The 14193-nt window shown below is 38.7% G+C and overlaps 1 protein-coding gene across 2 annotated transcripts in view; it reads right to left on the bottom strand.

The window, feature by feature from the left end:
• Nucleotides 1-14193, bottom strand: part of Ube4A (Ubiquitination factor E4A) — a 523714-nt gene that overhangs the window by 227932 nt on the left and 281589 nt on the right. The window lies entirely within an intron of this gene.

The raw sequence follows: 14193 nt of genomic DNA, 5'->3' as shown, positions 1-14193 counted from the left end.
CTGTTCTCAGGATGTCATATATTACACATCCATATAGAATGTGTGCCCAGTCTTCACTCTCGCCACAGGTGCAGTTTGGGTCATCAGTCAGCCCTAAGGAGGTTAGTTTCGCCTTTAGGGAGCCGTGACCTGTCAATATAAATGTTGTAAAAGTTCCAGGGGCATACCACTTAGGTGGCTTTGGGTTAACCATTGACACCCGTGGCAGAAACTGTTTGGTAACTAGACCTCTGGTTTCCTGCTCCCACTTTGTTTGCCATAGCTCATGGAGCTTTTTGGCTATTCTCTTTTTTTTCATCATTGAAGGGGTTGGTTGTATCAAGGGCTATCTCCAGAAATTCTGTGGGTATGCCCTTTTTAAATCTATAATATAAGCCTCTTTTGGCTACTTCCAGGTAAAGTGGGAGAGCTCCGGCCAGCAACTGTAGTGCAGGTGTGCTTACTGTGCGATATGCTCTGGTAATTGTGAGTAGTATTGTCCTTTGTATCAATTCTAATTTATTCCTATTTCTTACTATGGCCAAGCGGGTGAACCACGCACTGGCTCCACAGGTGAAGTGAAAGCTAATAATAGAATGTAAAGGAAAATAGAATTTAGAATAGTGAATATAACATTCTTCCACTTGGTCATCGGTCTGCTACTTCAATAGGGATGGCCATATGTAACTACAAAAACACTATTGCTAATATGAACACCACAAATCAACCCTGTTACTGCCATGAAAACAAATATAAAAATTACATAGAACCTCATTACAAACACATCGTTACAGGCGACCTTAACATTATAGAGGACCTTACCCTACGAGACATTGTGAACAAGGGAACTAAATTCAGACCCAACACATATGCCAACTTAAAAAAAAAAAAAAAAAAAAAACACACAACTCTAATTACATGGATCTTCTACAATTCGCCTTTGAAACAGCCTACAAATACAATACAAGCATTTCAAAGTTGGATTAATATTTCCACCGAACTTATCTTGGCTAGATTCAGAGAAATCATATAACACCAATGTTAATTTAAACAATACAACCTTAAAAGAATTAATTATAAAATTAAAGAACTACAAAATAAATTCGTCATTACTAGCACAGATAAAGCCAATAACAACTTCAGCATAATGTAAAAAATTCTACATAGATACGCTTAAAGAGGAGATGGACCAGTGATACATATAAGATCGTCAACTCCACATCTAGCTCCATTACTAAAAAACTAATAGCTATACACAAAAAAATCAAAATAAAAATAGATAATACAAGATACCCTTTCATTTATTGGATTCCTAAATTCCACAACAAAGTCCCAATTGGAAAAAGGTTCATCACCTCTGGCAGGAACAGCTATATAAAAACATCCAGTAATTTAATGGAAACCAAATTAAATATTATAGCCAACCAACCCACTAATACTAAATTTATCACCAATAACAGGAAGTATTTAGACTACATGAAAAACAATAGAATCAGAGTTCTATACTCATAATTTTAAAAACCTTTTCACCAGTATCTCACACGACAATTTAAAAAAAAATTCTCCTATACTACTATGAAACTTATCAGAATGTATTAGGCTGTAATAAACAGTATTAGCCAGACCTTATTAATCTAAGTGTCAAAAACAATTACATGTACATACTTATGGGAGACAGCATCTACGTGCAGAGTAGGGGAGTGGCTAAGGGGGCCAGTAGCTCATGCTCCATAGCCAACCTCTATCTGCACTATTTTGAAAACAATATCAAAGAAGAAATCATATTCTACAGTTACATTGATGATGTCCTGGTTATAAATTTTGACAATTTCGACATTATAACCAAGGAAATTTATCCTGAAGACTTGACCTTAGAATGCACCAACCCGAATAGCAACCTACAGGTTTTCTATCTGGATAGCAAAATCACTATCACCAATGACAATGTTTACACTCAACATTACGATAAGAGAGACCATTTTAGCTTCCTAGCTATAAAACTTACGAACTGGGAGAGCAATTTTGAAAAACATATATACATGGCAACAATATTAGAAACCAGACAAACAGAATAATACACATTTGTAATAATCTTGATAACATGATGGAAGCAATAAAAAAACTGAAAGATACTCTCATCAAGAATAATATACCTGTCAATTACATCAGACATCATATTAAAGCAGCCATACTTGTGAACCTCAACCTACACCACCTCAACGCCAATGAGATAATAATATCTCATTAATATAGAGTTATTTAAAATATTCTGAACCCGTTTAGAACCACTGTTTGATAATACCAATTAATCACCCGACCAATACTAAGGTTATTGCCTAGAGAAATGACTTCCCATTTTTGATTCCCGGGTTTATTGCACTCAGACGAGGCTAGTCGTCTGACCACACTGTAATCCAGATGTCTAAACATAACCTCCAAAATATTAGGCTAATAAAAGTATTACTCTAAGTGACAGATACAACCTCCTAAATATTAGGCTAATAAAAGTATTATTATAAGTGACAGATACAACCTATTTTAAACACCGGGTTTATTGCACTTAGAGGAGGCTCATTGTCTGACTGCATTGTAACCCGGTTGACCAAAAATTCAATCCTCCAATAAACAGACAATCTACTAACTGGCAATTTAACGACTTGCACCAATCCTCCCAACAACAGATTAATCCCACATGCTGTATTATTTTAACCAACATATTAACCATTCATATCAGTAAATTACAAATATAGTTTAAAACTAAGAGATACAGGGTGGAAATTCACATTGAAGGAGGCTGTAAATATGTATATAGTTATCTCCACAGACATACATGGGTCGTTATACCTTAGAAAAGCTATACTGGCCTTTGTCCAGAGGATAGCATTTTCCTTTTTTTATTTATTTATTTTTTTCATTAACAAACTTCTTTTATTTGCATTAACACACATCTTTTTGATCATAGGCACCCCCCCCACTAACTCAAATTAACATCCAAAAACCCTCTTAAGGCCATCAGAACATTTGCATTGACATAGGGCATACTGCCGACAGCAATTTCATGCCACAGTTCATGAAGGGTGCGGCTGTGCACTACAATTTAGTTAGCACACATAAAACAACCTAAAGGCGGGAATACGATATATTTTTCAGTCTGATCCCCATAGAACAAGCAGGAGGTAGGGATCTATTTCCAATACATATTAACATTTTGCATTTATTTTCTGTATAATTCCCTAAGAGTTAAACTCAGGCAAAACTGGTATGGGGGCAACAGAAACGGGTATGTATGAGACATTCTTTTAGTCTGGCTATCGGTCTGCTCAAAGCCCCTGTTGAAGTAGCAGACCGATGACCATGTGGAAGAATGTTATATTCACTATTCTAAATTCAATTTTCCATTACATTCTATTATTAGCTTCCATCTTTAGAATATAGGCCGTCCAGACTAAAGCAAGTTTCTTTTTCTAACTTGTTAGAAAAAGGTCTTTATATACCTAATTCCCTACAGACGGATACCATATAAAAAAAAAGTAACTAATATAATTTTGTGCACGTATAATGCCCAATTGTCCAATGGACAATAACATTAACATTGCACTCTTTGACTTGTTACGGTAAACTTTACTTACTAAATATCATTTATATAGTGTTCAGTAAGAACATAATATATATATATAATAAAAATAAGAAAAAACACATATGTAAGAAAAAAAAGAAAAAACACATATGTAATAAAAAAACTCCCAGGATTTTGGAAATTGTCAACATATCAAGAGTAGGAGACTGGCAGAATTACTTAACACGTACAAGACAATGCTGAAAAAAAGTTGTGATTAGGGTTGAATTTGAAAGTGTCTGCAATTCTTCCCAGACACAATAGGAGGGAGTATATGATGAGAGCCTTGTCGATCAATTCGGCCCTGGAGAGATTGTGCAAGGCTCAAGGGGTAGAATTTTTCTCAACCTGGGCTGTGTCTGTCAACAGGAGAGATTGCTTCTACAGTGATGGGATACACTTAAATAGAAAGGGTGCAAGAATATTTGCTGATGCTATCTAGGCAGAGTTAGGTGGGTTGGAAAACTGCTAGCTTGGGGAATACACGGACTAATATATTAACAGTAGCCACTGGCAGAGGTAAAAGTGATTCTTGCACTACTTCTATTGAAATGCAATTGAGCAGCTGCCTGGAAAGCAAGGCAATGGGAATTTCCAGGAATGCTGGGAGTCATAGTGGAACAAGTAAATACATGGGCAGTGTTAGGGTAACTAAGAATAGAAACAGGTGCATGTATACTTGCATGTACACCAATGCTAGGGGTATAGTTAATAAATTTGATGAGCTTGAAGTGCTAGTCAAGATATCAAAGGCAGATATTGTTGGGATATCAGAGACATGGTGTCATACAGACATAAGCAGTGCAGAACTGGAATTTGGGGAGTACAATGTGTACAGAAAGGATAGACAGGACAGGAAGGGAGGAGGGGTTGTGCTGTTAGTTAAGAAACACAAAATCTAAGGAAGTGCATCCAATTGATGTGGGTGGACAATGCAATGTTGAGTCTGTTTGGTGTGACATAAGCATTGGGAAAGGAAAAATGAGAGTAGGTGTGTGTTATAGGCTTAATGAATCTGATGAGTATAATGAGCAATCGTGCAGAGAAATAGAGTGGGCCAGTAAATCAGAGTATCTTATAATGGGGGATTTTAATATCCCGGATATATTGACTGGAATTTGTGGATTGGTCACTCACACACTAGCAAGGCTTTTGTGGATTTATTGGATGATTGTTTTCTACAGCAGCATGTTTGGGAGGCAACTAGAGGGAGTAATACTCTTGATCTGATTATCAGTAGTGATTCTTCATGCATCAAGAATCAGCAGATAAAGGAACCACTAGGTGGCAGTGATCACAGTGTGCTGAAGTGGGATTTACTCAAAGAGGTAACTACCATCAAGGGTAAAGGGAAGGGTTTTTGCTTTCGTAAAGGTGACTATGGTGGTCTGAGACAGTATTTAAATTCTATACGGTGGAACCAACTGATGATGCTACCAACAGCAAATTCAAAATGGGAAGCATTTAAAGAATTAATCTTAGAAGCTACTAGGCTTTTCTTAGAAACAAATAAATATTGTTCAAGATTTAGGCCTAAATGGATGTCAGATGAACTAATTAGACATGTGATAGAGAAGAAAAATGCATGGGATATATATAAATTAACATGTGATACAGAAGCCTATGATAGATATAAGCTGGTCTTAGATATAAGACCAGCTTATATAGATATAGATATAAGAAGGCAGATTACGAGAAATATTTGGCAAAGGATGCAAAGAAAAACAGCAAAGAGTTCTTTACTTATGTAAACTCTAGAAGGAAGGGGGTGAATCAGATTGGTCCACTTGATATCGACGGTTCAACTATTGATGATCCTGCACAGGTAGCTAACAAACTAAATGAATATTCTGCATCAACATTCACACATGAGGAGTTATTCAGGGAGGGGAATGCCAGAGGTCTAATCAACTCTGGTAGTAAGCTAGATAATCATGTAATAACTGAGAGTAAAGTGGGGGACAAAATTGTTGAAGATAAACACAAGAAAGGCACCTCCGGCGGATGGAATCTATCCAGTTATATTAAAGGAGATGACAAAGGAAGTAAGCAAACCCTTAGCCATAATTATGAGAGCTTCCCTGGACTCAGGGGAGGTACCCATGTACTGGAGATGTGCAAATGTGTCCCCAGTCCATAAAGGAGGATCAAAGGAAGACACAGGTAATTACAGACCTGCTAGTTTAACTTCTGTTCCAGGGAAATTAATGGAGGCACTGGTTAAAGAAACACTGCAGGATCATCTAGACAAGGCTTCAATTATAGCTTGGACACAGCATGGGTTTGTTAAGGGGAAGTCTTGTCTGACTAATTTGATTGGATACTATGATGTAGTCACAAAGGAACTGGATGCAAAGAATAACTTTGATATCATATATTTGGATCTTAGAAAAGCCTTTGATACTGTTGCACATGGAAGACTGCTGCACAAATTGGAGCAGTGTGGCATTGGAGGCAAATTGCTGCTATGGATAAGGGGATGGTTAAGTGGCAGAAGACAGAGAGTGGTAATCAATGGACACTGCTCAACGTGGACTAATGTTATTAGTGGAGTTCCTCAGGGTTCAGTGTTGGGTCCGTTGTTGTTTTCGGTGTTTATGAATGATATTGATGATGGGATATCAAGTTTAATGTCCAAGTCTGCAGATGATACAAAGGTTGGCAGGGTTGTTAAGGACACTACTGACACTATGCTGCTGCAACAGGATCTGGAAAGGTTGAACAGATGGGCTGAGAGGTGGCAAATGAAGTTTAACATTGACAAATGTAAAGTACTACATATGGGAAACAGTAACCCCAGAGCAATGTATCAACTCTGCGGTACCACATTGACAGTGGTAGAGAATGAAAAGGACCTGGGGGTAATTGTGCAGGCAGATATGAAGTTCTCTGAGCAGTGCAGGCAGGCTGCAAGAGTAGCTCATGGTGTCATGTCAATGATATACAGGAATTTTTCTAGCAGGGATAAGGAGGTGATTATTCCCTTGTATAAGGCAATGGTCAGGCCACACCTTGAGTACTGTATACATGTTTGGATGACTCATTTCAAGAAGGATGTAGAGCTGTTGGAACGAGTACCGAGAAGGGCAACAAGATTAGTGAATGGAACAAGAGGTTGCTCTTATGAAGAAAGGCTTAAGTTTTGCAAATTACAGTGCCTGGAGACTAGGCACCTGTGAGGTGATCTGATTGAGGCATATAAAGCCTTGAATGGTTTGAGCATGCTCAATGCTGATGGGATTCTTTCTCTTGCTCAGAATAATCACCCGAGGGGGCATAAATTCAAATTGAGGAAAGACAGTTTTAGGATAGATGTGCTGAAGTTTGCCTTTAGCCAGCAGGTGGTTGATTGCTGGAACAAACTTCCAACTGTCACTGTAGAAGTTGATAGCTTAAATAGATTCAAGGCAGAACTTGACAAACATTTGGAGCGAGTGGATGGGTGAAATAAGGGATTTTTTTTTTTTTTTGGCTGATACTATATAAGCTTGCTTTCTTGCATCATGTGCCTATGCTAATGCTAACATGTAGTCATAAGTTAGTAACCAACTAAGAAGCAAATGATCCATAGACAAATGGGGGCAAATCAGGTGGTCAGTCCAAAAATCAATATTTACAGTTATCAGTAGGTAAAAAAGTCCAAGATGCAAGAGAACGTTAGCAGACAATTTTAATAAATGGTGGTGCTTAGGCATGAAACATCGAATAAACTGTGGCTGAGTACAAATACAGCATTGTGTACTTTTGTTGCAGGGTTCCAGATCCCTCCCCCCCCCATAACAGCTGAGTCATTTGTTTTTGGCAGAAGCCAAAATGCCAGCTTTGTAGATGTAGTATAGGTTTGTGTAGAGTGGTGGTGTTCCGTTGGAGTGTTGTTGGCTGGCAACTGGTGTTTTGCAGCTAGGGGGTAACAGACACCTGGTCACCTGCCCCTGACTTCCATTTTTAGCCGTGTGGAGGCACAACAGGTTCCGCTATTAGGGAGCTCTTATTGGGTTTCCAGAGAATTTTGGAAGAGCTGGGATGAGAATTGAGAAAGGGTACAGGGAGAGAAGCGTGAAGAGTAGGTTAGGGGAGGGAACAGAGATAGACAGACAGCTGGGGATGAAAGAAAGGGGCAGCCCCATAGAGGTCAGAAGATATAAGGTAGAGTTTAGAGACAGATGTAGGAGATGGACAATGGTGTCCAGATCCCACTCCAATAGGTCAGCAAGTTACTGCAAACCTCAGAAGTGATAATCCCATCTTGGAAACAACTAAGGTCAGCTAAATTCCTACCCCTAGGGAGGTTGGCTTCAGAAATCCTGCTGTGGAAGGAGCCAGTATGCAGTAGCTAAGAAGGATCCCATTCGGCAGTACAGAAAAAAAAAGTTTGCAAAGCAAAATCCCACCACAAAAGGACTTGGCTTCCAGCAGTCAAAGCTGGGAGCCAAGTCCATAAGTGTCATAGGGGCAAGACAGTCTAAGGAGACCATCAGCAAAGTAGAAGCTCACTGAGGATAGTTAGATCCAGAGAAGCCCTGCCCCAGAGGGGATCAGCAGTAGGTGTTAGGTTGTTATTTCAAGAAGTGTCTGGAAATAGACAAATGTCATATCCCAATTTGGTCACTGTTGACTGGTAAGTTGTCAAGTAATGGTCCTGACTTGGACCTGAAGAGTCTAATGCTGAAACAATAGGTAGAAGCACAGCAGTGTAATGTCCAGCTCCAGGTTTGGCCATAAGCAGTGTGGCACACCTGGACCTGGTTATCATTCTTGGTCTTCAGCAGTAGATATAGCATAGCCTTTAAGATAGGGAATGAACAAGAGGTCTTCTGAACACATTATCTACAAAGGAGAAGAAAGGCAGAAAGTTTTCATCAGATTCCAACAAAAGTGGTGCTAAGTCAGGAGAGGTAACTCAAGTCAGGAGTTGTAGATCATTTGGGATATCCAGGTAATGTGGGCAATCAAAGATGATATGATGCGCAGTTTCACGACTGCCTCAGGGACACAGGATGGGGCAAGTCCTAAGGCAAACAACTTTGTATTAAGACTACCATGTCCAATGAGCAGAAAAGCGAATAATCCTTGGATGAGCTATCTGAGTTGATTTTTACTGAATTCTTTAAGAGTGGAGATGAATGCAAAGGTTGTTCTTCCAAGGATGTCGTTATTCCATGTTTCCACAGTTACTAATTTCATTCTAATTCTACCTCTTCTTGGCTGAGATGATTAAATAGGTAGAGTAATATGCCCCCCAGTGGTGCACAGAAGATTCCTCCTAAGATGGTATTTTAGGAGATGTAACAGACTTCAGGATCAACCAGTAGTTCCACACAGAAGACCTGCAGGGCCAGGATTGAGACTGTCTTGTATGCTCTGGAATCATTAGTAAAATTATTCTTTGAGCCTGAGTGAGATGTTTTTTCACTGCCATATTCTCAATACAATGTCCTCAGGCACCATCACCATACGTAATGACTGGAAGGAAGATACAATCATAGTAAAGTAACAGGGTGAATGCCCTCAAAGCAATAAAAATATGGGCTCATCAAGCTCTCAGCTGCCCAACTCAATACAAGAGCATTCGCAAGTGCATCAGGCAACACAGTAGCAATCCACAAAGTGGAATGTACTGGTCCCAAAGGAGGTAGCACTTGTTGGTGACTCTACTGTAATGAAGAAATTGGAAATATGCTGTTGCATTCAGTTGGGCAGCACTGAGCTGGACCACGGTATGTCTGCCAGGGGGAAGTGATGTTGTAGAGCAGATATCACCTTTTAAGGGCACAAAAGGTGATACTGTTGTACACATAGCACTAATGATATTAAGAGCAGGAAATCTGTGGATTTCATTAACAAGTACAGGGCAATGTTGGGAGATCACAAATTAGGATTAAATTTGAAAGTGTCTACAATTCTGCCCAGACACAATAGAAGGGAGTCATGTAGAGAGCCTTGTCAACCAGTTCACATCCCTTATATCTGTGTGACACAATGTCTCTTATATCCCAACATCTGCCTTTGATGACTTAAATTTATTTACAATGCTCCTAGCATTAGTGTACATGTAAGTACACATGCAAATGTTCTTATTGTTTGTTACTCTATCACAGCCCTTGTATTTACTTATTCTATGAGACTGTGCAAGGGACATGGGATAGAATTTTTTTCAATGTGGTCTGTGCCTGTTAACAGGAGAAACTATTTACAGAGATGGGATACACTTAAACAGAAGAGGTGCAAGAATATTCGTTGATACAATCAAGATAGTGCAAATTGAGTTGGAAAGCTGATAGCTTTGGAGGAATACAGACTAATAGATTAACAATATCCACAGGCAGAGGTGAAAGTGATTCTTGCACTGGTTCTATTGGAACATGAATCAGGATGGAAAGCAAAGTGTTGGGAATTTCGAGCCCTGCTGTGGGTCATCATAGAATAAGTAAATACAAGGGCTGTGATAGAGTAACAAACAATAAGAACATTTGCATGTGTACTAACATGTACACTAATGCTAGGAGCATTGTAAATAAATTTAAGTCATCAAAGGCAGATGTTGGGATATAGGAGACGTTATGTCACACAGATATAAGGGATGAGGAATTTGAATATGGAGAATACAATGTGTAGAGAAAAGACAGACAGGAAAAGGGGGGGGGGGATGGGTCAAGCTCTTAGTTAAGAAGCATACTAAATCTATGGCAGTCCAGTCGACATGGTGGTCAGTGTACTGTTGATTCAGTTTGGCGATGTAAACACTGGGAAACCAAAAATGAGAGTAGGAGTGTGTTATAGGCCTAATAATGGTGATGAATACAGCCACTTTCCGGCTTACATATTACTCAACTTACAAAAATTCAACTTTATGGGTGCCTCCGTAGCCAGGTGGGAAGGAGTAGCAGTGCGTAGCACACGCTTCTTGATTAGACCGGGGTTCGAGCCCGTCACCACCAAATACGGAGGATGTGGAAAGGACAAGGGAATGACTACCGCATATTCTTGGAGCAATATGGCCTTAGTTGCTAATGCTCCTAAAAACCAGGGCGCATCCGTAGCCAGGTGGGAAGGAGCAGCAATGCGTAGCACACGCTTCTTGATTAGACCGGGGTTCGAGCCCGTCACCACCAAATACAGAGGATGCGGAAAGGTCAGGGAATGACCACCGCATATTCCCGGAGCAATATGGCCTTAGTTGCTAATGTTCCTAAAAACCAAATAACAAACATCCTAAAAACCAAATAACAAACATCCTAAAAACCAAATAACAAACAATCAACTTTATGTAAGTTTTTGCTGGCCGGTGCAACCTTAAAAAAATTGTGGAAGCATATTTTGCATCCCGTAGGAACAAATGGAGGTATTGTGAAAATATCGTAATGTAAACCCAATGTTTTTTTGGGTTACAAAAAAAAAAAAACATAACTTTTTTTTTTTTGGTAATTCATTCCAAGATCTTGGGAGTTGAAAGTTTCACTATATAACTAAGTTATTTATCCCTCTAAAAGGTAATTTTTATAAAGGAAATTGCACTACACTTTCATCGTCATCATACGTTCCGTTATAAGAATCAATTTTGAACACCTTTGTGATATTTTTCTAAAACACATTTCTGCAGGTCACTACCATAAAACAAAAAAAACAATTTGCACTTTCCAGTTTATTGGGCTTTTCTGTTAGTGCAATATATTATAAATGGGCAGTAAACTCAATCTTATTGCATTTGCGATAATACCAATAACTGGAATTCTGTGGGTTTTTACATTGCGGTATTATGGTGAAATGAGATCCCCTTCACTAAAATCTTCAATCATATAAAAAACAAATTTTCAGAATCTTCTCTTCATTCCTATTTACTTATTACAATGGTAAAGGGAAAGGGACCAACAGAAAATGCAAGTGCTGGCAGTGCTAGGTAATGAAACAAAATTGATTTAGAAATGAAGATGATTAATTAAGAAGTATGAAGCATGACAAAGTTTGTCATCTATTGCATGGAATTAGGTCTCGCTGCTTCAACAGTGAATATTATTTTAAGGGCCAGTGCACGTATAAAAGAACATGTTAAAGGATTAACCCATTTAAGATCAACAGTGATCACAAAACAGCATTCAGGTGCTATATCGAAGATGGAAAATCAGATTCAGAAGCAAGTGCCCCTGAGTCCAATGGCCATTCAAGCAAAAGCAAGAAGTATTTATGAAGATATTAAGGATAAGTACGGTGAACCCCAAGCCAAGTTCATGGAAAGCAACGGGTGGTTTAACAGCTTCAAAACTTTTGGGTCATGAACTGGATATGAACATAGGTCATGCCACTCACTAGTAACTGCTTGTTATAATTTTCAATTTGGTAACTCAGAAAAGTGTTCATATTGCTCTTCTCACCACTTCTAAACCCTTTTTTTTTAAACAGAGTGTCAAAGGTTGTTCTGGCAGCATAGTTACTCATTTAATTAATAATATGGAAATGAAGATGGAAACAAAACAAAATTGATTTAGAAATGAAGATGATTAATTAAGAAGTACAAAGCAGGACAAAGTTTGTTATCTATTGCATGGAATTAAATCTCACTGCTTCAACGGTGAATACTATTTTAAGTTGTTGTTTGTTATTTGGTTTTTAGGAGCATTAGCAACTAAGGCCATATTGCTCCGGGATATGCCGTGGTCATTCCCTGACCTTTCCGCATCCTCCGTATTTGGTGGTGACGGGCTCGAACCCCGGTCTAATCAAGAAGCATGTGCTACGCACTGCTGCTCCTTCCCACCTGGCTACGGAGGCGCCTACTACTACTATTTTAAGAGACAGTGCTCTTATAAAAGAACTTGTTAAAGGATCAAAGCATTTAAGATCAACAGTGATGACAAAACAATGTTCAGGTGCTATATCGAAGATGGAAAACCTATTAATAATATGGATGGAAAATCAGATTCAGCTGCATAAGCATTTATGGATATTCCAACTTACATAGAGTTCCACTGAATGCAACCCTTACGTAAGTTGGGGAGTAGCTGTATATACAACAAATGACTATAGAAAGAAATAGAGGGGACATATAAATCAGAATATCTTATAATGGCAGATTTTAATTTTCCAGATATTGACTGGAACTTGTGTATTGGACACACATACCAGCAAGACTTTTGTGTATTTATTAGATGGCTGGTTTCTACAGCAGCATGTCAGGGAAGCAACAAGAGGAAGCAATACTATGTTCTGCAGCAACTCTTCATTCATTAAGAACTACAGATAAAAAAAAAATCTCTGGGTTGCAACAATCACAGTGTGCTGATATGGAACTTAATTAAATTAAAAACATAACTACTGTCAAGGGTTAAAGGAAGGGCTTTTGTAAAGGTGGCTACAATGGCCTCAGACAGCTTTTAAATTCTATTCAATGGGACTACATGACGAAGTTACCAAAAGCAAATTTTAAATGGAAAGCATTCAGGGATGCAATCGTAGAAGCTACTACACTTTTCATACCAACTAAGAGATACCATTCCAGGAACAGACCTAAATGGATGTCTGATGAACTTTAGATTTGGTTTTTAATGGTGCATTGGCAGCTAAGGCAGTCTGATGAACTAATGAGACTTGTTGCTGAGAAGAAAAATACATGGAACACATAAATAATGTGGTGATACAAAAGTCTGTGGTAGATATAAATTAGTCTGTAATCAAGTTACAAAGCTAAGGCAGATTACAAGAATTCTCTAGCAAAGAATACCAAGAAATGCAGCAAACACTTCTTTGCTTATATTAACAGTAGAAGGAAGGGATGAATCACACTGGCCCACCTGATGATAATGGTTTGATTGTTGATGATCCTGCCCAGGTTGTTGACAAACTGAATAGGTATTTTGCATCTACATTTATGCATGAGTCTTTTATTGAGGGGAAGTCCAGAAGTTCATCAGAATCTAACAGGGAACTAAATGATTTTATGATGACACTGAACAACAAATTTTGGGTCATATCTTGTTACGGGCATGAAAGTAAGTTTACTTTATAGATTTTGGGGGGGCTAAACACGGAAATAATGGTTAAAACGGCAGATGGGCTCTTCTTTGCGAAAAAAGTAGTTTTTTATATTTATACAAGGTAATTTTTATTTATATGGCAGTAAGCTGTAGCTACAAACATACCTGTATCAAACGTGGGACCTTTTTGCCTTTCGCTTGTATTCAGCTTCGGGACCATCCCTTTTCACCATCCAACAATAATCGGCTAACATGGCAGAAGTGCTCACCATGTTCATTGCTCATGGCACCACAGTTTGGCAGGAAGAAATCCAGGTGTGAGCGCAAGAAATGCATCTTCAATGACACGTTGCACCTCAATTTTTCATAAACAGTAATCAGATCTTCCACAAGCTGCCTGTAGTTTCCAGCTTTAACATTTTCTAGAAAACCAGTCAAAACATTTTGAAAGGCTTTCGGCGCTGATTTCTCACTATCACTGAGGACACATTCGAACTGTTCGTGCTTTGAAAAGTTGCCTTATTTGTGGATCAATGAAAATGCCTGACTTAATCTTTTCTGTACTAAGTCTTTGGAATTTCTCTTGCAAGTACGTGACTGCAGGACTGTTCATTTTCAAAGCCTTCCCAA

The sequence above is a fragment of the Mastigoproctus giganteus genome, chromosome 6 (genome assembly GCF_048544385.1).
Source record: "Mastigoproctus giganteus isolate SK-2022 chromosome 6, ASM4854438v1, whole genome shotgun sequence".
NCBI classification, from domain to species: domain Eukaryota; kingdom Metazoa; phylum Arthropoda; class Arachnida; order Uropygi; family Thelyphonidae; genus Mastigoproctus; species Mastigoproctus giganteus.
The sequence above is the reverse complement of the archived record's forward strand: the minus strand, read 5'-3'. Positions and strand labels throughout refer to the sequence as shown.